Genomic DNA, 25,967 nt, shown 5'->3' on the forward strand with positions numbered 1-25,967 from the left:
GTACAATTTACACATTTCCGCCAGGTTTAGTAGCTCACTCCTATAATCCCAGCACTTTGGGAGGCTGAGGCTGGTGGATCGCCTGAGCTCAGGAGTTTGAGACCAGCCTGGTCAACATGGCAAAACCCCATCTCTACCCCAAAAATACAAAAATTAGGCAGGCATGGTGATGTGCACCTGTGGCCCCAGCCATTTGGGAGGCTGAGGTGGGAGGATCGCTTGAGCCTGGAAAGCAGAGGTTGCAGTGAGCCAAGATTGCACCACTGCACCCCAACCTGGGTGACAGAGTGAGACCCAGTCTTGAAAACAAAACAATTGAAAGGAGAGAGATCCAAGATGGCCGATGATTAGCAGCTCGGGCACGTACCTCCCAGTGAAAGCGCAAAGAACGAGAGGACGCCACACTTTCAGACGAATATTAGTTGCTCACGGATCAGGAGATTCCCAGTGGAGAAGCTCCACGGGTCGCCAGGGCGACTCTTGTGGCCGGCGTGGCGGTTTTGCTGGTGCCTTAGCACGCCAGTTCTTGGTGCAGAGTCCGGAGATTCCCGGGCAGAAAAGCACCATCAATCTTAACACTGCTGTTTTGGCCGGCTCAGTGGATTGCTCAGATTTCGGCTCTGGGAATCAACAAGTTGGACGTCAGAGACCCAGTTAGAAAGTCAGTAATTATAAAGACGACAGACGGACAAATATATAATGAAGGGAAGAAACCAGCGTAAAAAGGTAGAGAATACTCAAAATCAGAATGCCTCTCCCTCTACAGGGGATTGCAATTCCTCATCAGTAACGGAACAAGGCTTAATAGATTACACGTGTGTTCCAATAACAGAAGCAGGTTTCAAAACGTGGGTGATAAGAAACTTCTGTGAATTAAAAGAACTTGTTCTAACCCAATGCAAAGAAACTAAGAACCTTGAAAAAAGGTTTGACGAAATGTTAACGAGAATGGACAATTTAGAGAAGAATATAAGTGAATTGATGGAGCTGAAAAACACAACACGAGAACTTCGCGAAGCATGCACAAGTTTAAACAGTCGAATTGATCAAGCAGAAGGAAGGATATCAGAAGTCGAGGACCAGCTCAGTGAAATGAAACGAGAAGACAAGAATGCAGAAAAAAGGATGAAAAGGAATGAGCAAAGTCTCCAGGAAATATGGGACTATGTGAAAAGACCTAATTTACGTTTGATAGGTGTACCTGAATGTGATGAAGAGAATGAATCCAAGTTGGAAAATACTCTTCAGGATATCATTCAGGAAAATTTTCCCAACCTGGCAAGGCAGGGTAATATTCAACTCCAGGTAATACAGAGAACACCACAAAGATATTCTTCAAGAAGACCAACCCCAAGGCACATAATCGCCAGATTTATTAGGGTTGAAATGAAGGAGAAAATACTAAGGGCAGCCAGAGAGAAAGGTCAGGTTACCCATAAAGGGAAACCTATCAGACTTACAGCAGATCTCTCAGCAGAAACCCTACAAGCCAGAAAAGAGTGGGGACCAATATTTAACATCCTTAAAGAAAAGAACTTTCAACCCAGAATTTCCTATCCAGCCAAACTAAGCTTTATGAGCGAAGGAAAAATTAAATCTTTTGCGAACAAACAAGTACTTAGAGAGTTCACCACCACCAGGCCTGCTTTACAAGAGCTTCTGAAAGAAGCACTATACATATAAAGGAACAACCAATATCAGCCTTTCCAAAAATATATCAAAAAGCAAAGAACTTTAACACAATAAAAAATTTACATCAACTAATGGGCAAAACAGCCAGCTAGCATCAAACGCCGGTATTAAACTTATATATATTTCAATTGGATAAAAAGCCAAAACCCATCGGTATGCTGCATCCGGGCCCATCTTACATGCAACAATACACAAAGACTCAGAGAGAAGGAGGAAGATTTACCAATCAAACAGAGAGTAAAAATAAACTAACAAACAAAAAGCAGGAGATGCAATTCTCACCTCTGATAAAGTAGACTTTAAAGCAACAAAGATCAAAAGAGGTGAGGAATGACATTACATAACGGCAAAAGGATTAATGCAACAAGAAGAGCTAACGATTCTATAGATCAACGAGATAGAAAATTAACAAGGATATTCAGAACTTGAACTCAGACCCGGAACAAGTAAACTTAATAAACATTTATAGAACTCTCCACTTCAAATACACAAAACATACATTACCACCTCACACCTATTCCAAAGGTGACTATATAATTGGAAGTAAATCACTCCTCAGTAATCGCATAGCATTTCATAGGTTTAAATTAAATATTGGTTGGCTGTTTGTTTGTTATCTTCTTCCCTTATTCCTTCCTGACTACATCATTAAGTATAATTATCAGTATAAAAGAGGTTTTCAATACCCATTACTAAATTGCATTCTATCCTGGGCAAGAAAGCAATATTTCCATTCTCTCTCCCTCTTTCTTTTCCTTCTCCCTCCTCCCCATTCTCTCTCTCTCTCTTTCTCTTCCTTTTTCCTCCTTCCTATTCTCTCTCTCTCTTTCTCTTTAAAAAAAAAAAGAAAACAAAACAATTTACACATTTCCTCTTATCTTCAGCTTACCTTATCTCAGGATCTCTGTTTTTATCAACACGTATTTTATTTGACTACAGGTACTTGGTTAATCTTTTATCTAAATCACTTACATCTGCACTTGCCTATATTTTGCTGTGATAAAACAATAATGTTGTGCTTGGTTTGAAATTTTAGGGAAACTATTGATGTCCATCATATTATTGTATGCACATATTATCAAAGGAACAGGAATAGACACTCTTCAGTATATCTACTATTATTTCTTTATCTAAAAGATATCATAAAGATTTGTCCCAGGAGGAATCCCAGCAGAAATATCAAAATTCTTCAAGTAGAAGAAAGTGCAATCACTAGGATCCGAGGAAACTTACAGCAAGGGGCGCAGAGTTATAGATAACTGCGTTCACATACACACGTGTAGACATGAAAGTTGGGAGAAACCCTGCACATGACCTAGGTCTCACTAATGTATAGACTAATGTCCCCCTCTCAGAGCTAGAATTGGAAAGCCAGCTAACTGCATATATCATGATCTAATCTATTATCCATCTGTCACTCATATAATACAGTGGTCTCCAAATTATTATGTGCTTGGTTATATATAAACACGCAGACATGTGCACCTGAAAAAAGTTTTTGCAAATCATTCCTTTACTATAGAAAGTGTTTCTTACATTCCCTTTTCTATATCTTTGCTTAGATTGTTGGTTATTCTTCCCTAAATGTATTGTATTACGTACTCATGATTACATCCCACAGTTTGAAAGAAACACCAGTTTACTATGCCTTTTAGTATACTGAAGCAAAAAAAAAATTGCTAACATTTTTCAGAATGTATACACAAGAAATTATGCTAAGAATTTTACATGGATTATCTCATCTAATCCTTAAAATAACCTTAACAGTTGAGGACGATTATTGTTTCCTATAGAATATAGAGAACTTGAGAATTAGAATGGTCAGTTAGCTTTCCAAAGGTGACACAACATAGGCATATCATTCTGGACATAATGCTGATAATTGCTACATCCTATTACCACCTATCTCATCCTCTCATCCAATCATAGCTCCCTGTAGCCTCAAACTACTAGGCTCAAGCAATCCTTCCACCTCAGTCTCTCTAGTAGCTGGGATTACAGTTGTGCACACCGTTACATTCAGCTGATTTTTCACTGGATAAAACATATATTGAAAAATATAAAAGTCTCCAAGATACATGAATTGGAAAGCCTCAGTGAGACTCTTCCTTCCCCACGTGCCCTCCATCCCAACAGCCGTTCCAGTCCTTCTTTTAGGAGGAGCTGCAGTGGTCCCTTATGGTGCTTTTGAATCTCCTCATTCTGTATTTCTCCATACATTGGCTGGTATCCTTTGTTTTCCTATATTATCTGCTAGCTCCTGATGATCCTGAATGCTTATCTTTTTTATGACCCTTCTGATTAAATGCCTGCTTCTAATTGACTAATTCAGTATTCCTGGTTAAATTCCTGGTGGGGAGGAAGAATCTGTTTGACTTAGTTCATCTTCTCACAGCTAGTAATGGCATCAATTTGTGCTCATTCTTGCACCCGTGCATGTGTTCCAACCCTGTGTTTACAATAGCTGTGGAACCTTATCACATATATAACACTCTACCTACCTTTCGTTCTCCCTTATTAGATTGTAAATTCCTTGAGAGCAACAGGTATGTCTTGTTTACCATTGAACCAAGTGATCTTAACTAATAGGGTAGACTTGTGTAACATAGACATGAATTTAAAGGAGTGAACTTGCTGATAAAGTAGCAACCACAAACAAGAAAGACAGATAATGAGGTCATACAACCAAAAATTAGAAACAGGTAAGAAGTAATAGAAGAGCTATGTAGATAACATTCTGACCTTAGCAACAAGACAGTATCCAGGAGGAAAGTATAAACATTAAGGTTGGTCAGGCACAGTGGCTCATGCCTATAATGCCAACACTTTGGGAGACCGAGGCAGGAGGATTGATTGAGGCCAGGAGTTTGAAAACAGCCTGGGAAACATAGTGAGACACCCATCTCCACAAAAATAAGAAAAATTAGCTGGCTGTGATGGTGTGCACCTGTAATCCCAGCTACTAGAGAGACTGAGGCAGAAGGATTGCTTCAGCCTAGTAGTTTGAGGCTATAGTGAGCTATGATTGGGCCACTGCACTGCATCCTGGTCAACAGAGAAAGACCTTGTCACAAAAAAAAAGTTAGGGTCCTGTAAGTAGCTTTAACCAGAGACCACACATGACCTCAACCTTCCTTCAGAAAAAGAAATGAAAGATGATGCCAAAGGGGTTTTACCTAAGTAAGGTTATGGAAGTGAATAATGGAGAACTGTGTTTGCCCCAAGCTCAAACTGCAACAAACACATATAAGATGAATTCAATATGTTGAAAACACTCAGAAAAGCAGCATTGGTCAATTTGACCAGTATTTCTGTGTTAATTAAGCAATTTTCTGAGTCAAACGTTGTCTGGTTTGAATCACAAAAAGTCTAGGAAACGAAGACATGTTGGGCTCTAGGGAAGACAAAGGGTCAGAAGGTAAATCATGTCCCAGCTATTAACATGACAGAATTGGCTCTCATGGACCAACTTCAGGTCTTAAATCAATCAACAACTTCCAAGAAATAAGGAAACATAAGCGAATAAATGAGGCCCTGGCTGCTATGTATCTCTCTTAAACATCCTTTCAAAGTCAAGCAAATGTGAGGCCTGCTATATTAAAAGTCGAATCCAGGCCTGGTGCAGTGGCTCACCCCTGTAATCCCAGCACTTTGCAAGGCTGAGGCAGGTGGATCCCTTGAGTCCAGGAGTTCAAGACCAGCCTGGCCAACATGGCAAAACACCACCCCTGAAAAAAAAAAAGAAAAACTAGTTGGGCATGGTGGTGCACGCCTGTAATCCCAGCTATTTGGGAGGCTGAGACAGAAGAATCACTTGAACCCAGGAGTCAGAGGTTGCAGTGAGTTGACATTGTGCCACTGCACTCTAGTCTGGGCAATAGAGCAAGACTCCATCTTTAAAAAAAAAATTCCAATCTAAGAATGATAATCCTACCTCAGCCCCCCAAAACACATTGCTGTTGCTACATATTCTCACCAATTTGAAAAAATCAAATAGATTTTGTAGAACTAAATTTCATATACTATGTATTCTAATATAACTCACTATATATGCTTTTAAATTGATGCTACCAGATAATATAATCTAATGTAACTCACTGTTACATGCTTTTTAAATGATGCTACCAGATAATAAAATGTTCAACTGCAATAATACTAGATTAAACCTGCTTCTTATTAGTCAAAATATGTGTAATGTAAATATAAACAGCAGCAATTTAGAAAATATTTTAACTACTCCTTTATTGCTAAAATATGTTGACTTTCCTTTTCTTTCCTTCCTACTGCCTAATTTTTTGTCTCAAATCTCTTATAGGTTTATTTAGAGAATAATTCAGTTATCTGAATATTTCAAAGAGCTTTATCCAATAGATTCCTTAATCAGCTGTCAGTTTCATGCTTGTTTTGCCTGTTGTCACATTTGCTTACTAGGGAAATTCTGCCTTTTGATGGCTATGCATGTGTCTCCAAGGACAGAACTGGCCTTGTGTTTGTATGCCTCATCACTGTTTTCATTGCTACTCCAGCTGTGCTTCTATTGACCAACTCCATGGATTTACATAAGCTCCTCTTATTTTTCCTACCTCATCTCCTTTTTATGACCTTTTAAATGTTAGAAAACCACATTTCTTATGTTGAAGCCCATCAAATTTTCAGCAGCTTGTATCAGACCACATGTTTGAAACACAGCAAACCTTAAGTATTCATGGTTGATTGTTAAATCCTCCTTTAATTTCTTTGGAGATCATATAGGAAGTGATGACGTGTAAGTAGGTTCTCTGGAAGGTTAATGAACAAGAGTGTGGGCTATTGCTCCTTATGGAATAAACTATCCTGACCATATTGTCAAAATGACTGCACTCACTGATTTAAGTGGAGTTAGTCTAAAAAGACCAATAGAAGAGGTGAGCTTAGGAAAGAGTTCTCAATACAAAGTTAGGAGAAGTCAAAGGGAAGAGTGAGGAGGACGATGAAAATGAAGCAGTTGCCATATGCAAAGCTTTAGGTTGTAAGAGTTTGTGCTCCTGTTTGGAATGCTGCACACATTTGTTTGGCTAAAAAATATAAAGTGTCTCTTAGGAGCTTAGTATTTACAACAATAAGAACTATAAGAGCTAGTTGGAAACTATATTCCTGTAGTTTCCAAGGGCCTGGCCAAGTTATCACTCAATAAAAGTACAGTGGGTAGAAAGATGCATGGGTGAACGGGGGGAGGCAAGAAAACTAACACTGGTAGACTGCCTATTCAATGACAGGTTCTGTGCTGGGTACTTTCACCTATGTTACCTGATTTTACCCTTCAACTCTGAAATTTAGGTATCATCTCATTTTGCAGATAAGCAAATTGAGGCATAGAGAGAACAGACCGAAGGCCAAAGAGCTAGAAACTGGGAAAACAAGGATTTGAGTGGAAAGCTATCCAACTTCTTGTTCTTTTTCACATTCTGACTTTAAATCTGTCATCTGTCTTTAATTTTTTTTTTTTTTTTTGAGACAGGGGCTCTCTCTGTCACCTATGCTGGAATGCAGTGGCATGATCATAGCTCATGGTAGCCTTGAACTCCTGAGCTGATTTGATCTTTCTGCCTCAGCCTCCCAAGTAGTAGCTGGGACTGCAGGCTTGTACCACCATGCCCAGCTACTTTTTCTTTTTCTTTTTTCTTTTTTTTTGGAATCAGAGTCTTGCTCTGTCATCCAAGCTGGAGTACAATGGCACAATTTTGGCTCACTGCAACCTCCACCTCCTGGGCTCAAGCGATTCCCCTGCCTCAGCCTGAACAGCTGGGACTACAGGTGTCTGCCACCACACCCAGCTAATTTTTGTATTTTTAGTAGAGATGGAGGTTTCACGATGTTGGCCAGGTTGGTCTTGAATTCCTAACCTTACGATCCACCCGCCCCGGCTTCCCAAAGTGCTAGGAGTACAGGCGTGAGCCACGGTGCCAGGCCTTTTTTTTTCTTTAGTAGAAATGGGGGTCTTGCTATGTTGCCCAGGCTGTTCTTAAACTCCTGGCCTCAAGAGATCCTCCTGCTTTAACCTTTCATTTAAACCTTAAATGAAAGAAAGATTTCTGTTAAGAAAGAAGGCAGGCACAGTAGGCGGAGCACTCCCTCCCTTCTGAAGACTTATTCTAGAGCTGAATGGGCCTTCCTACTCCTTATTCTCTACTTTCTATCATCTGTAGATTGACTTGCCTATTCTTCACAGACTATAACCACCACTCGCCTTCTGCTTGTTTATTTGCTTTGGAATAGTCATTGTCTTGTGGTTACTGACCCAACTCCTCTGCAAATATTATAGAGTCTTTTAGACATCTTCTTTGGGGTGGTCAGCCAGTAAGGCCAACTGTATCATGTGTTATTTATCAAAGTAAAATTATATGGGTAGCAAAATACAGCACACAAATTATAGAGAGATGCTTACATCTTTAGGCCAATATCCGCAGTGCATTCTGAAAAGCAGGTATTTATTCACATCATATTATGCTGTGAAACAAAAAAGAATCTGGAATTTGTAAGCTAATTGACTGGAAATGATTATAACCAATGAATTAATCATATCTATTTGTTCATGTTTTTCTACATGTAATGTGACCTATACGTTTTAAAAATGTAAACTTAGTGTTTATTTTTAATTATGCCATTATTTATGTTTCTGTCAACTGATTTTTAATTGTACTGCACTTGTATTTCTGGTAAGATTATTAACAAACTCATTCTTGCATAAAGACAAAGGCATGGCATATATACATGCCATCTCATCACATATATGCTCATCTCTGACATCAACATAACTAATCTTTTTAAAAAGGATCATTAATCTACATTTGCTGCCATAACACATTATTAATCTTTCATGATCAAATATACACCAAATATAGATTTCTTACCTGATGAGAGATTTAGTAAATCCAGTCATGCCCATGTTGGTAAATCCAGTCATCTCCTTAACATAATATGGCCAAAGCAACAAAGACAGACAGAAGAATTCTCAGGCAAACAGTGTTTCCAAGAACGCCAACATTTATTGCCACTGAGCAGGTCCTATATAGAATGGGAACAAATATAACAAACTTTTGTGCACACTCTGACCTCCAAGAATGGATCTGCACCACAGAAATTATTTTTTCACTTTGTTCTGAAAAAAAAAAAAAAAAAAAGAACTAGCAAATGCCTTGAAGAATCATTCCCAGAGGTAGAGAACTCTCCCTCTACCTTGAATCCACCCCTGTAATCCACCCTGCTCTGGTCATTAACATATTGATGCAGTTCAATATTTCTGTCAATATTCATTACCTCCAAATACAATTATTATCATGCTCAGAAATACAAAAAAATGAATCTGATATAATTCTCTTGCCCTCAAAGAGTTTACAGCTCATTGGGGAAGAAAGAGAGGAGACAAGTTTAAAGCAATGTGTTGCGTGATGTAAGGGAATTATGCAGCAGCATGTGGTGGTAGGTGCACTCCTTTCTCCAAATACCCTGTTTTGCATCCACTGATTCATATGGTAGTTGAAGAGCTTCCAAGTAGAAAAAGCAACTTGTACTGTCTCTTAATTGGTGTTTAGATTTATCTGCTTGTCCAAGGGGAAGTCAAAATCCTGAGCAAGGATTGTAGCATCTCTGAGAGAATGTATTATATGGACAAGAGTCTGGAAGGGTACATGTTCACTAGTGAAGGTGCATGTCAGAGGAAAGGAAAGGCTGCAGGTAAGGCATCGTGGTGAGTACTTGAGCCCATCTAGACTCAGCAAATGGGGTGGCATGTGTGCACAAGGGAAAGGGAGAATTCTGTGATTAAACGAAGGAACTTCATAAGCTCTATAGCATGCCAGGGCCCAAGAAAACCACCTGCACATACCTCTCACTGAGAGTAACTCCAGAGAGAGAAGAGTTCTGTTTTCACCTTGGTGGAGACTGCTAAGCAGTTGCATCAATGCAGGTCCCTGTGGCACAAAGAGGATAGCTTTGGTCCTATGGTAGCTCAGAGCAGTCAATGCCAGTTCTTCAGACTGCTAGAGATGAGCCCAGTGTTACAAGCCAGGTGATGAAGATTTTATACCCTATGGAAAAGAATTTATATTTTATTCTAAAGCCTATTGAAGACTTTTAATGAAATCAATGGTTTGATTGGGTTTCTGTTTTAAGGACAATCACTCTGGTAGTTTGGGGGAGTGGGCTGGAATGAATTAAGGCACGAACACCCTGGCTTGGCCTTAACCAATTAGATAGGACAGCACTGCCATTTGCTGACTTATCCACAGATAAGTCAAGGAGACACAGCAGATTTCAGAGGGGGAAAAATCATCCCATTCACCAGGATGACCCAACCAGGAAATACATAGAACAGTTAGAAGTAATATTGAGCAATCAAACTATGACAAATCAAATTTTAAATGTTGTATTTGTTAAAGGAGTTGAGGAAGACAACATAATGGTTCAGAAACGGTGTTACAAATGAGAGAAAAAGATAAATTGCAATAACTACACACATTTGGAAATCCTTCCAAAAGATAAAAATTACATGCTATATTTTAACCTTTATCATCACTGGAAGGCAACCATTACAGTAAGTAGATTAATTGAGAAATGAATTAAAAACTTGGGCAATGGCTTCTCAAGACACCACCAGGTCAGTAACCCATTGTTTGGACCATAAGATACATACAAGGTATCCCACCATTCCATGAGAGACCTGCTGGTGGCCAGAGTCATCAGTTTATGAACAGCTCTTAACCACTTACGTTTCATAAATTTTTCCCATAAAGTTGTCCTTTTCAATGTATACCATGTTGGAAATAATTTTTGTGACTAATCCTTTTTCACAGGGTACAACTACTTTATCTCAGTGCTTGTGATGATGAAATGTGCACATATCACCAAATACTCAGAAGGTCTCACCCAGTCATAGTTAAAATGAGTTAAGGAGCTGCTTCTATAAAATTGAAATGTCATCTACAGATTTAGTGAGATTAGCACTAAGGGGAAAAAAAGTTCAAAAAAGTAAGAAAAGATGTACAGATTTTAACATTATGCTAGCTTCACTGAAATCAACAACCTCCTAGGTTTTACATCTAGGAAAAAAAATCTATTCGGTTTTCAATTAACCTTCAGATCAAAAATTCCAATAATCTGATATTTCTCCATAATATATGCATCAAAGGAAACATTTATATAAAATTAAGTATTTATAAACACTTAATTTATATAAAATTAAGCCCCTAAAAATTTCAGAGTCTGGTTCCATTTTTATGTCGAACGGTCACAAAAACATTCTCTGACCTCCCTTGCATCTGTTGTTTTAAAATAACTCCATAATAATGTATGATTTCTATTCTTATTTTGTTGAAACCACTGGCATCTGCCCAACCCGTAAACAAAAACAGCATTCTAGAAACCACCAGACATCAAGTATGCAATTTTCTTCCCTAATACTTGGTCTAAAAGAAAGGCTACACTCGCACATTTACTGTAACCAATGTGAGTGCATCATATTCTACCACCATCTACTTAAATTCATTGTTAATGAGTCACATCATGAAGCACTATATATTTTTGTTGCTAAATTTATTAACATATACTTAAGGGCATATAGTTATAAAGGTTTTCTTGTGGTGTTTGTGTTTGTACCAATTCTTGCTAATTTTCTTTTGTTTTTCCAAGGAATATTTTTGTCTTTCTAAACCTCAACAACTACCTTTGATGTGGTTATCAAGAAAAACATTCAGCAGTTTTAGGATCCAAAGGCATATATTTCTAGTATGTATTGTCTATATATTTTGAAAATTCTTTTGGAAGATAAACCTGGCATGAAAAGTTTACCTTCAGAATTTTCTCCACTCTAATCAGTCCTGGATATTAGAAATATAGTGAATGTATTATGGAAATAAATTTAATAATTAGATTCAGGGTCTATAGGTTCCAATAGTAAAGCAAGTAATCCATGTTTTCAACGAGAATAAAAAATGAAGTCAGCAATGTGAGACAGTGGAAGTGAGCATGAGCTTTGGCATGACCAGACTTAGTTTGAATCAGAGTTTACAAAACATTATTTACTCTCTTAAAATCTGTTTCTTCTACTGGAAAATGAGAATACTATTACCCACTTAAAAGAACTGTCAAAATAATTAAGTAAACTCTGCTTGAAAACTGCTTATGCCTTGGACACATAAATTAATATAAAGCAAAACAGCAAGCTAAAAGTTTTGTCATTTTATTCCACATATTTGTAGGCATTTTATATGTAAATTTACATGTGTTCATATCATAGTATGCATATGTACATCCATATAAAGCAAGCAATACTGACACACACAAATGTCCACAATGGAGCAGAATTATGTGAAGACCTGAGTTAGATAAAGTGTAGAAAGACCTTATTTTCCTATTAAGGTCAGTTATATACATGCATCATTGCTAAATAGGAAATTGGAAGTTTATTCAATGTCAAGAAAAGCCATTTAGCCACTGATGATTCACATTTTGCCTTGAGTAGTCTGGCAGGAAACTGGCATATCACTTGTTGGCAAATCTGAACGATATTAAATTGAACAGGTAAAAAATAGACTTGTGAATTAACCAAATTAAATTTGCAATACATATTTCCGAATGGCATGGATCAAGGAATGGTGATGTAATTTACAGAAAGTATAAGGATTCACAACATAGTCATCCTTTCCAAAATCAAAGCTCTGCAGCATTCTAGAACCTCTGCCTCTGGGGTAATGGTGTGTAGCTGCAGACTGCATGGTCTTTGGGCCTCTGTCTCCTGAAACCACAGCCAGAAGTCATTGGTCCTTTTTCTGTCAGAAAGATAATAAGGTAAGTCAAAGTCCATTCACATCTACCTAGTAAAGCATATCTATTTCTGTTCGCTCGCTTTTATAAACCTTCATTTATCTCCATTTCTAGTTCATGTTCATTGCCATTTTGATTCTGACTCACTTCTCTACTTTGACTTCCAGTTTCTATTTCCTGGATCCAGACCATCTCTTGACTTTCTCTGATTCATGAGTTTCAGTCTTCACCGATTGTGGTTGTAGCTTGAATCTCTAATTCTGTTTCCTCTCTTTCATTCCCCATTTTCTTTGATTCCACTGGTGATACCAAAAAAACATCTGTAGTGTATTCCAGGTACCTACACTCCATGGAGACAATAAGGAAAGGATTTATCTCAACATTCTAATCGCTGAACAGGAGAAGGAAATTCCTATTATACTTCTAGGAATGAAATTACGCCATTCAGCCCAAGGGAATATGAGTTAGTTCTCAAAGAAGAACTGCTTGTGCTGCATGAACATTTTCAGAGAGATATTTTTTACTTTTGTGTGTTCAACATAACAACCAAAATACAATTTCAGGGGAGGTAGGAAGAACCTGGAATTGCCTCTCTTAGATGTTGACTTTTTTAGTTTTTCCACAAATCCAAGTAAAATCAAAATATAACTAATTTAGAATACTAAACTAACTCCAAAGACTTTACTGGATCCTTCAGCAAAATTAGACCTCCTGGGCACAGTCCCAAGAGACAAGCTGATGTCCTGATGTTTCAAAAACAGTAACAAAGAAAAATGAGGTTTCCAACCACCAGTCTTTTTTCCATTTTAAACATGCAAGTCTTGGAGTACTGATTTTAACCATGGCAAACCCATCTTCAGCCTACAGTCTGGGTATCACTGGAAGATACAGGCTCTGTCAGACTAGCACCTCTCCATGTCTGGGATGAATGGTGATTTTGCTTCCAAAGTGTTTTGTATTTCTATGTTGCACTTCTCCAACCCTCCAAAAATGTCATAGCTATTCATTGGTTTATTACAGTGTTGCTAAATTGAGACCACATGAGATGCCCATTCCAAAGCCACCCACTAGCTTCGGTAGCCATTTATATTCCTCCTTCCGCCTTCCCCTTTGGAAAAGTGTCAAAAGTTCAGTGGGACCCATAGTATACAGCAAACACTTAATTGCCTCCTGTTGGGAAAGAGTTTTCTCTCTCTCCTGCCCCATGTTATTCTAGGTACCATTTTACATTTGTTTTCTTCTCCTACCTAAATTTCAGTGTTATATCATATTAAATAAGGCAATCTACTTCAGGAGCTTTTCTTTTCTTTATCCTTAATGGCCTTATAACAGAGTCACTATTCTTTCACACAATGGGATTCAGAAGAAGAGCCACAAAAGGCAATTGACATTTTTCCTAAATGGAAGAAAAATGTCATTTTGAAGTCATGCTGTCATGGTGTCATATAGCGCAAGCCTCTATTATTGTTCTGTAATGCATAGAAAACCAAAAGTCTGTAGTCTTAGGCATATGAGGGCAAAAACAAAAAACAAAATAAAAATACTCCCCCCTTCATCCGAACAATTAATGCAAATGAAATGAAGATCAACAACACAGAGGCCTTGGGCTACAGGTGTGCCTCTTCGTACACAATGTAGGCTTGTCACAATACAGAAGGCTATAGACCTTGGGACACTCCCAGATACCTGCCAAGTCATGCTGTCCTGGAAAAAACTATAGTCAAAAAAGAAGAAACAACTCTGTAAGGATAAACTCAAGCTCAACTTCAGAAATATGGCCTAACTCTACCACTTCACGAGAAAGGAGCTGAGAAACACATCTGTTACGTAACAGGCAAAGAATGGTGTATATGTGCAAAAGAAAATGGTATGACAAAGGCAGAGGTAACGCTGAGGATTGCAAAATGCATGCTTCCAGTCTAAAAGACATGGAATGCGTGAATGCTTGTTCTTACACAGGAAAGTATCTCATTTTTATAGCCAAACTTTCAACAAATATTCAGTTAATACCACACGATGGATCCGTAAGACATACAAAGTTCTGTTGGTAAGTTGCTCTTAGCACCAGGGAGAGGTAACTTTAATTTTAATTTCACTATTATCAAATGCCTTTCACAGTGCATTAATTTCACAATTGTCTTTACATATTCCTAAATGATTCTTCACAACTATGGAGGGCTTAAGGGAAAATAAATCTACCTGTCTATGGACAAGTTCCCAACATAGACCAAACCATATATACAACTTTCAGGGAGTAGAGATTATAGTCTCAGCAGTCATAAGTATATATCTATAAAGGTTGGGTCATCATTCTCCCCCTCAAACATGACCTAAATTTGTGCACGTCAGTTCTCACAGCCAGTGCATTCTCTTAATATTGAACATGAGGCATAGAAAGAGCCCCATGTTTGATATTAAACAAGAAGACTGACGATGAGGTAATGTATGTGGGATAGTGTCCCTGTATATTAAGTTATAACAATATTGAAAACTTTATTTCCAATAAAAGAAATGTCCTTTTAATTCTGTTAAAGTAAATGATTCACAGGATGCCTGCAATGCCTTTCCTGATCGATTAATTGTTTTCCTTTTTAATCTCCAGTTGCCAAGTGTATAGAATGTGACTGTATGGATGGATGTATAGATGGATGGATGGGTGGATGATTAGCTGTGATTAATTATATATTTTCTTCTTCACATTTATTCATTTAAATTTCCAAATTTTCCACTATTCTCTGAAATATATTCTGAAATATATTCCCTGACGTTTTTTAAGAACTTTGATTTAGTTATTCTCTTCTCTTTTATTAATTTTTAAGTGCTGTATTTCTTCTACTCTTCCACAATGCACCCAGTACATTCAGGATTTCTCAGCTCCTTAAAAAGGGCACATGGAGCCCCTACTGCACCTCTCCCTACCATAAAGGACCTGGGTTTTAATACTTGGACTTCATGTATACATCTTTCTATCAGCTTAAGTTCTATCAACAAAAATTAAAACACTTCTCCCGAAAGCTGCCTTTGCCAAGGGCTCTGATTGATGTTTCTCTGCTAAATGATCAAATAATAATGATCATTTAATCATTCAAAGACTTCTTGATGGCTTGTGCCTAGAGAGCCAAGGCAGGAAAGCTCCTTCATGCCAAGTGTCATCTAGTTGTTGTGCAGGAGCTGAGTAATGTCAGTGGCAAGCCACGGCGGGGTAAGAAAATAGAAAATTGGTGTACGTAACAGCATTTCACAAAGGTTAAAAGCTCAATGTAAATATAATGTTATCAGGAAAAAAACCAGGCAGCTTAGTGGTTAAGAGTATGGACCCGGGCAACCACTAAGTACCATCATTCTGGGGCTTGTCATTCTCACTGGGCCGCTCACTAGCTATGTGATGTTTAGCAAGTGACTTGCTGTCTCTGCATCCTAATTTCCTCTGTAAAATGGGTGTAATAATTGCACCTACCTCTTAGAGTTAACAAGAGAATTAAATTCATTGAATAATGTGAAGTGCTTAGAATAGTGCCTGGCACAAAGTACTCAAATGTTAACAGTTATTATCATTTTTATTATAATTATTTTTTATTGTTACCGCTTTGAAGAGAGAACAAAACGAAAAAAAAAGATTAAGAAAAGAACATAGAAAAGCCCAGAATGGGGAGAGTGAGAAAAGATGGCACCAGCTTTTGACAGTCAAAGGCTGCTTTGTGCTATCATGATGTGTTTAATTCAAATCTATCCCCCACCCCACAGATATAAGGAAAATTTATAAACAAAGTAGTTCACTAAAATTCTCAAAACAATATGTCAATAGCAAACCTCCTTTATTTTCCATGAACTATTCGTTTTCTGTAACTGCTTAAAAACTAAGTGAAATGTCCCATTTTCTTTAGGTATAAAATATTAGAAATATCAACTCTTTAGTAGTTGACATATCCTCAGATTAACTCTACAACCAAAACTTCTTCCTATAAATAGCCCCCAAAATAGTCTCTTTTTTTTCTTTATTCCACAAAGTATCAATCCACACTCTAAATACTCCTTTACTTTGAAATCTCACTTTTCTAAACCACAGATACTGAGAGTTTTATTAGTCTTCTTAGATGAAAAAACTATGTATTACTTTCTTCCAGAAATTCCATTGCCTTATGTAAAAGGATGACTTTCCTTTCAGTGCTCACAAGGTTTGTTTTCAAGCAGACCTAAATTCTCCCATGTCTTCCATCTTTCTTATCTGACTGTTTTATTCCATTCTAGTCCTCTCTATTGTACTCTCTTTTGTTCAAAGAATCCTTTATCTCCTTTTTTCAACTCACCCACATGAATCTGATTTTACCACCTACATTTTCAGTGCCATGCTTGTTCATGTTCATTTGACAGGTATTTATCATGTGTCTACTATTGTGTATCCTAGCATTGCTGATACAGCAGAGAGCAAAAATGGACAACTTTCCTACATAGCTTATATTTTAGCTGGAAAAGGCAGAGAACAAATAAATAAATATATAATGTCTAGGTGGTAATGAGTTTTAAAGAAAACAAGCAAACTAAGAGGTCACTATCTTGAGATAGAACTCTCTAGACAGCTTGGTTAGAGAGGGCCCTTCTGATATGATGATATTTGAGTAGATGTATGAGTAAGGTGAGGGGGTAAAAGATGTAAAAATCTGATGTATCGTTCTACATAGAAGCCCAGGTATCAGCATCTTTAACATCAGGAAAATTACTTAACTTCTATAAGCCTCAGTTTTCTTATCCGTAAAATAGCAACAATGATAACACCATTGTTTTGGGGTTATTGTAAAAATTAAAGCTAATGTCTGTAAAAGATCACAAAAGGATCTAGTACAATAAATAATCATCATTATCTCACAGAGCTATGTAAGAAAGTTTAAAAATTTAGGATACACCAGTAATACTTTCTGTAAATTTAGGATACACCCATAATACTTTCTGAAAATTGCCTAAAAAGCATTTCAGAGTTTATAGTAAATTAAGTAGCTTCTTAAACACAAGTTTAAAAAACCGACAAATCTCTGAGCCCCAGTATTCCAATTTTCTGGATGTAAGATCTTGGGAAGCTTATACAATTTCTCCAAATTTGAATTTCTTTGTGTAATGTGTTGTGTTAAGGTTGAGCGCGGTGGCTCACACCTGTAATCCCAGCACTTTGGGAGGCTGAGGCAGGAGTTCAAGACCAGCCTGGGCAACATGGCAAGACTCCATCTCTACTAAAAATATAAAAAATTTGCCTGGCATGGTGGCATGCATCTGTAGTCCCAGCTATCCAGAAGGCTGAGGTGGGGAAAATTGCTTGAGCCAGGGATGTCAAGGCTGCCGTGAGCCGTGATCACGCCACTGTATGCCAGCCTGGACCATAGTGTTATGTCCTGTCTCAAAAAAAAAAAAAAAAAAAAGGAAAAGAAAAGAAAAAGAAAGAATTAAATAAGTTGATACATGAAAAAGGCCTAGCACAATGCTTGATCTAAACAAATATTGATTTCTTTTTCCACAGCTTCTTCTACATTTACTTAGGTAGGGTAGCACAATTTGTTTGTGTAATTTGATGCACAGAATTAAACATGTTACTCTTACAGATGAAATAGTTAAAGGTGATCCCATATGGTCACAATAACTTTGAGGTTATGGGGTATTGGGAGAAGGTAGAGAAGAGCAAGAAAAACAAGTAGTTGGCCTGTGACCAACTGCTTCCACCAAATACCCCAAAGGTAGGACCCTTTTACAGAACAATTTTTCCTCAAAAAAGTTTAAGTCAGGAGAGCTTTACCATCTTACCAAAAGTGAAGTCCTTGAAAACACCCAAAGATATCCTTAACTAAAAATTCCTCATGAAGTTTGACCTTCCTAAAACTCCGAAAATTCCTAATCCCATTAAAAAGTAGGGGAGGGGATGGCGAAGCCTCTAAAAATTACTTCGTCTTCAACAATCTGTCTGAATGCTGTAATAAAATTTTTTAATAAAAATTATTGCATCCAATATTGATTAAAGGCAAAAAGACCAATGTGTTCAAAGTCAGTTGAAGAAAACAAAGGTTGTGAACACAAGATAAAGTAGCATCACTTTGAGGAACTAGTTTAAACCAGAAAGCAAGCTTTAAAACAGAAAAGACAAAATACAATTCAAATCCTGGCCGAGTTCCAAATTTGGACATACATCCTTTCACAGAAGATATGCTAAAATGGATTTGTTCATTCAGCAACTATTACGAAGAGCCTACTGCACGTCAGTTATCTCTCTGGGCACTGGGGAAGCAAAAGCAGACACAACAGACAAAACCCCTGCCCTTCGGAGTGTACCCATGGATGGCGACAAGAGATGAACACAGGTGAGAGATACGGCAAGTCAGAGGGTGATAACCGCCATGGAAAAGAATAAAGCCAGAAAGTTGCATGAAATGCAGGGTCCACTAGACAGGGCTACTCTTTTTTTTTTTTTTTTTTTTTTGATGGAGTCTTGATCTGTCGCCAGGCACCAGGCTGGAGTGCAGTGAGGCGATCTCTGTTCACTGCAGCCTCTGCCTCCCGGGTTCAAGCAATTCTCCTGCCTCAGCCTCCCAAGTAGCTGGGACTACAGGTGCGCACCACCACGCCCAGCTAACTTTTGTATTCTTTTAGTAGAGACAGGGTTTCACCATGTTGGCCAGGATGGTCTCGATCTCTTGACCTTGTGATCCGCCCGCCTCGGCCCCCCAAAGTGCTGGGATTACAGGCTGGGCCACTGCACCTGGCCTTTTTTTTTAAAAAAAAAAAACAGAGTCTTGCTCTGTTGCCCAGGCTGGAGTGCAGTGGCAGAATCTCCACTCACTGCAACCTCTACCTCCTGGGTTCAGGCGATTCTCCTGCCTCAGCCTCCCAGGTAGCTAGGACTACAGGCATGCACCACTTCACCTGGATATTTTTTGCATTTTTAGTAGAGACAGGGTTTCACTGTGTTAGCCAGGCTTATCTCAAACTCCTGATCTCAGGCAATCCACCTGCCTCAGCCTTCCAAAGTGCTGGGATTACAGGCATGAGATACTGCACCTGGCCAAGGGCTGCTATTTTTAAGAGTGGTCAGGGAACTCCTACCCAGTACATAGGTGACTTTGGGGAAAGATATTATGCAAGTGAGGAAGTGAGTCATAAAGGTATCAGGGAAAGGAGCACTCTAGGAAGAGAAAATAACAAATCCCTTGGAGGCAGGGATTTTCCTGGATTATCAAGCAAGTGCAAAGTGGGACATGTGGCTGGCATGAAGTGAGCCAGGGAAAAGAGTAAGGGAAGAAGCTAAGAGGTATCTCAGAGGTCAGATCCAGTAGAGCCCAGGGGTCATTAACAGCACTGTGGCCGTCACTCTGTGCTGGAGAGCCACTGGCGGGTTTTGAGAAAGGGACCAAAAAGAACTGATATTTAACCTCTACGGATTTGATGTCAGGATGTATTGGAGTGGAGAGAAATGGACACAGGAAATGATGACAGTGGCTTGGACTACTGTCTTAAAACTGAGGTTTTATCCTGAAAAAAATCCTTTTCTAAGACGGGAAGGATTGTTAAGAAGTGGCTTGTTTTGTGAGGTTGGGATGGAGTTTGAGAAGCCTATTGGACATCCGAATAGCAATGTCCAGTAAAAAAAGAAGTTAAATACACATGCCAGGAATTCAGGGAAGTAGTCCTATCTGGAAATAAATAATTAGGATTGACAATTTTAGGATTTCAGATCCTAATTGGATCTGAAATTACTTTTCAGTTGTGAAAAAGTTAGTTAGTTTGAGACACAACTAACAAAGAAAGGAGTGGAGCAAGAGCTGGTGGTGAGGGAGGAGGGCAACCTGAAGCCATGTGAAAGAAATCGTTTAAAGAGGAGGGAGTGAACCCCTATGAGAAAAAAGAAATTCTGCTTCTATGTCAACTAAGATAAGGACCAAGTCATCACCTAGGAGGCAGCAATAAAAATAAATAAATAAAAGATGAGGGCTGAGGACTGACTATTAGGTTTAGCATCGTGGAGGTCCTTGATTTTAGGAAGAGAACAACGGAGCAGGAGAGGAAAGAAGGAGGGGTGGAAAGCTTAGGACATCAGCTACGAACAACCCTTTAAGAGGTTCTGTTCTAAAATGGACTGAAAAATGGCCATGTGCAGTAGGGGCACGCCTGTAGTCCCAGCTTCTTGGGAGACTGAGGTGGGAGAATCCCTTGAGCTCAGGAATTCAAGACCAACCCGGGCAACACAGTGAGAGCCAGTCTCGAAAAAAAAAAAAATAAATACAAAATAAAATGGATTGAGAAATGGAGAGGCTGCAGGAGAAGTGGGGTGAAGAGAGAAAGGAGAGATTACAGCAGAGAAAGGGAACGTTTGATGATAAGGAAAAGGACAAAGCAATGCTGAAGTGGCAACCAGCGTCAGGCTCCAGAGGAATTAAGGGGCTCTCCGACCAGGAGAAGGGACTGGTCTCAGAGGGGGTGAGAAGAATACAGCCATAGTAACAGCAGGACACAGAAGCGCTGGCAGAGGCAAGAGGCTGAATGTGGAAAGTCAACCTCCAATGTGTTAGACCAGTTAATGCTACTGGTCTCTTTGAGAGGTAACTATGGAAATCTATAAAAAGCCAAGGCAGCTGCACCCACAGTTGATGTGAACCTGGAAGGTACAGCCATGTGAGAGGACTATGTCATTATTATGGAAGGGGTTCTTAGAATTGCCACCCAAGTAGATTCTGTCGGAGATGGGAAGAGAAAGGGAGGAAAGGGAGTAGAGAAGGCCACACACAATCTTAAATCCAATATTTCACTCTCATTAAAGATAAGCTGCTTATAAGCTCCAGTGTAGGGCATGTAATTCTATGTAAAAACTCTGTGGTTCCTCTTCCCACACGTAAATCATGATCATTCTACATTCTGCTCTCCAGGAGCCCTCAAGGCAAAGAGACAACAGTGCTCGAGGTATAGTAATAAAAGTCTGGGTATTATAAAATCCACTCTGAGCTCCAAGAAAAGAATAGAAAGAAGGAAGCTCTGAAAGTACTAGTTTATCAAAGTACAATGCAGTTTTGTAAATTTTTATTAACATCCCCGGGAATCCAAATGCCTACCTTCTTGATACCTGAGGGTTTTTTTTTTTAACTCAATTATGGCTATATATGGTTTAAAGATAAACTATGAATTCTCTTTAAACTAACTGCCTTGATAAAATAATGGGTATTAAATACATCTCAGACCACAGAAAGGACTTAGCATCACAAGTCTTTGTGGTAGCTGAGGAGTGCCCCCTACAGTCTGATATGCACAGTGCAAGCAGATGAAGAGGAAAGACCCGAGCGGCAGTATTTCAGGATTCTCAATAAGGCATCACTGAAAGAAAGGTAAGAAACCTTTGCTGAACAAAATGTGACACTAAAGACTAGGAAATATATGGACACTATGAATTCTTGTTTTTGCGTATTTGTAAACAGCAAGAAATGAAAAACCTTTGTTTGGACTTTTCGTCTATTTGACTCTCACCACCTATTGCCTGCAACTAAAGAAAATACAATGTATTAGTAAAGTCTGTTTTGTTCTTTAGTTACTTCATGTTAATATTTGAATATAAATGAAAATAGTAAAAAAGACATTTTACTTTGCTGTGCAAAAATAACTACCTGGATTCAGAAATGATTTACATCAGATGTTAGCAACAAAAATAAAATGTAACATATTTATTAAAATGAAGTTGAATGAATTCTAGTTTGAGGTTTTATTCCTTTTTGTAAAGACTCCACAGAGAAGTATTTGTCTTCTATGAATGTTACGACTTAAAATGCTAATGATTTTCAAACTAAAAATCACAAAAAGACCTGAAAAACATATTCTATGATTATCAATAAGTATAAAAATACATAAATCTATATATGTCAAAATATATTACTACACTAATATTCAATATTACACACTATATAAAATATATTGTAATAATATTTGAGGCAGAAAGTTATGTGGTATATAAGCTAATCATAGTTAATAAATTTCATACATAGCAACATATTCAAGTTTAATTTTCCTTTTGTAAGAGAAAGGAGACAAAATATATACCAAAACCTTTACATTTTTTATTAGATATTTTTGAAAATTAATACTGGTCCAATTTAAATGTACAAATCTGTTTGATGTCTTTAAGTTAAAACTCAAATTTCGTAAATCCTTAGATATGGACAGAATAGTATCTATCCAAATTAACAGGCTTTTACATATCTTCGAAGAAATGTAGATCTTTGGAAAACTGCATTTAACATCATAAAATGTTCATTTAGACTCAATTTCACATACACTCAGGAGAGATACATAAATGTATGTGATTAAATTGATAAATTATACTTCCAAGCATTTTCATAAAGAATGTTTTTCACACTCAGAAAGAGGCAATTAGGGTCATGTGTTGATGACTTCTTTTTCTTATGGAATTTAATAAGATATAATCAAATATTTATATATTGCTTCTTCTAAAATTTTTCAAATTGCATAATAATAAAATTAGAAAATATATTCTTTCCTGTAGGTAATAAAAGCTGGTGTACTTACAAAAAACTGCTTGATATATTAATCTTCCTAAGTGTTCTGGTTATTGACCTAATAATCACAATTGTCTCTTCTTTTCCTCTGCTAATAATATATACATAATGCATTCAGATGTTAAAATGCAGCACTTGTGGAAATGTTATTAAAAAATATTAACATATAGGCCCCGAAAATGTACAGTACATTCAAATTAATGAATCTGACTGTTTTTACATGTAATTAACCTTTTGAATGCACTCACTCTCATTATAGAATCCTTGCCAAAATCCAGTATAAAATTAAAATTATGCTCTTAGTAATATAAAACATTTCAATAATATAATGATTCTTCAATTTTTAATCCAAAAAGGAGGAAAGAAGGAAGAATGGAAGGAAGGAAGGGAGGCAGGGAGAAGGGGAGGGAGGGGAGGAGAGGGAAGAAGAGAAAGAAAGAAGAAAGAAAAAGGGGAGAAAGAGGAAGACAGAGGGAAGGAATTAGGCAAGTCAGCCAACATATTTAAGTAAATGAATCAACATTTATAAATGTGCACATTGTAAAATTAATAATTTTCAAAAGAAAGGAATTAATTTACAAGAATAGCATTGATTCATAGATAAACGTTATTATTCTTAGATAACAAATATGAATAAAAAATCAAATGTGCCCAAGGCTTAAATATTATACAATGTTGATTACACAGTCTTGTCTTGTGGAAATGTACAAAAGTACAATTAAGACAATTCTGAATAAACTCTTATTCAAATTGAAAACACAATTTTATGTCGCATATACTCCTTTGGTGTTTAGAAGATATCATAAATTCAGTTACTTCCTCACGCCCCAGAAAAATGCAGATACTTTTTAGAAAGGCTATTGCTTTCATACTGTTTCTAACATGAAAAATGCTACCTTTTTTGGCTAATAGAAAGAAACCACAATTAACAGTGAAACCATAAATACTTTCTGTGTTAACCACAAATGGCCTTTTCCATAGAGAAATGGCTTACATGTGTTCTAAATGTGTTTAGTTTCGTTTTGTATGGAAGGAGCTGTGGGTATGTTTTTATCTAAGAAAAGAATATGGCATGCACATGCACAACTTTCTAAAATGAGAAACACTCATTGAATTTAATCGGAGTTTCGTCTGGGGCGGAAATTCAGAATTAAGCTCCATGGGCGATGATTTTGGATTATCTGGACAGGACTTCAGGGTCTACTTGCCAAACTTTCTTGGACTCTCAGTGCAACACGAGGCAGAAGGGACCTTTGCCTGTGTCCTATTATTGTATCTGGTGTAACTATGGGTCGATCTTACCAGGCATAGCCTTCACACACCTTCACTTTATCAGTTTCGTTTGAGTCAGTCCCATACACAACTGTCCACTGCTCGCGACTCTGCTCTGCGTCAGTCCTTCGTGTGTGCCTGTCTGTGTGTAACAGCATCTCATTTCTTCAGTATTACACATCCTGTGAACATCAGGAAGTCCATGGTAATCCACACATGTTGATGTTTATAATCATTTTTCTATTTGAATATAACATGGGCTGGGTCATCTTTATAAATGTTGGCAACACTCTGAGAATACATAAGAAAGAGGAAGTTTCTTTTAAAATGTGACCTTTGCTCGCTTGTATTACTGAGTCTCCTTGGAAAAGGTCTAAATGAAAATTAAACCAAATTTTTGTCTTGTAGTTTTTCAGTGGTCATATATAAAATAAAAAATAAGGAAATCAAATTGAACAAATGGACAAACCAGGAGTTGTTAAGAATACTCTCTACCCAATTGAATTTACACCGACAAAATAGCACATCTAAGCAGAAAGATTTCCCCCATAGAAAGCATATTTTAGAAAACTTTCTGTAAATATGTATCCCACTAAAGATTCATCTAGTTCTCTGTTTATCTTAATAACCTATAGGACTAAGGTTATTAAGATAGAGAATAAATAGGTAACCTCCAAATAATAAAAAGACAACCTTTTTTTCATTTGTAAGCTTAAGACAACAAACTGAACATTTGTTTTCTCAATCATTCTGTTTATATGTGCTAAGAGAATGACTAATTTTAAAAGAAGAAAGCTATCATCTTTGTGGCGCTATAAATTATTTTATTTTTTAAAAGCTAGGTATTCATAGCACTGAAATTAGTCTTTTTTAAAAAAAGAAAACATTCAGTTCAGAAATATTAATAAAACCCTTGTTTAACATCATGTAGACAAAGCTACTAATTGACTTATGAATTGATTGCTTTTTGTGAATTTGTGATTAATTCGAATATGGTTGTAAGTAATGATAATAATCAGTAACTCAAAATTAGTATTATTTTGGTTGACTGGTTGATTTGTTTTCCTGAAGATGAGGCATGGGGGTATGTGAAGGCATCAGTGGGGGTGGGTTCCCTTGCCTAGAGGAAGATTTAATGGAATTAGCCATAGCTACGGCTCTTCATCTACAGAGTAACTGTCCATTCACCCCCTTATGTTGAGCTATTAAATATACATAATAAAACTTGGAAAGTCTTTTATTCTGCTTTCACTCAATTATCTTTTTAAAAATGAATTCAAACATACACAGTCAAAAAACCTGTATTAGTCTTTGGTATGTAAGTTTCTCTGTCTGTAACTAAGGTAGCTACCTATATTTAAAATATCGTCAGATATATGCTACTAAAAAAACATGTGTCATGAGATATACTCTGATTTTCATTACAGTTTAAAATTTGATTATAGTTAAAAACTTTAAATGTTTTCTTTATGAGAATTTTCAGTATTTTGGGAATTAATGGCAGCCATGGGTGAATGTTGAGAATTCTTTTGAAAGGAAATTTTTTACATTCATTTTATAAATCAGATGAATCCAAAAGATGAGGTGGACAATAAACTTGTGTATGTATTTTAGACATACAGTTTGATTACAGTTAAAAATTTTAGACACGGTATATAAAAGGTACAAGGT

General features: G+C 37.3%; 2 long non-coding RNA genes across 2 annotated transcripts; both read right to left on the minus strand.

Annotated features, from left to right (window-relative positions):
* Positions 1-361: 361 nt before the first annotated feature.
* LOC135273615 (uncharacterized) lies at positions 362-8,722 on the minus strand. Its single transcript, XR_010341359.1, has 4 exons — positions 8,583-8,722; positions 8,117-8,178; positions 5,326-5,420; positions 362-620 (listed from the first exon to the last, which is right to left on the minus strand). It is a non-coding gene; the product is annotated as an uncharacterized LOC135273615 (long non-coding RNA).
* Positions 8,723-12,147: 3,425 nt separating this feature from the next.
* LOC105731480 (uncharacterized) lies at positions 12,148-24,425 on the minus strand. Its single transcript, XR_001110746.2, has 3 exons — positions 24,347-24,425; positions 12,640-12,832; positions 12,148-12,497 (listed from the first exon to the last, which is right to left on the minus strand). It is a non-coding gene; the product is annotated as an uncharacterized LOC105731480 (long non-coding RNA).
* Between the last annotated feature and the right edge of the window lie 1,542 nt (positions 24,426-25,967).

The sequence above is a fragment of the Aotus nancymaae genome, unplaced genomic scaffold (assembly GCF_030222135.1).
Source record: "Aotus nancymaae isolate 86718 unplaced genomic scaffold, 86718_ANA_hifiasm-v0.15.2.pri h1tg000008l, whole genome shotgun sequence".
In the NCBI taxonomy this organism is placed as follows: Eukaryota; Metazoa; Chordata; class Mammalia; order Primates; family Aotidae; genus Aotus; species Aotus nancymaae.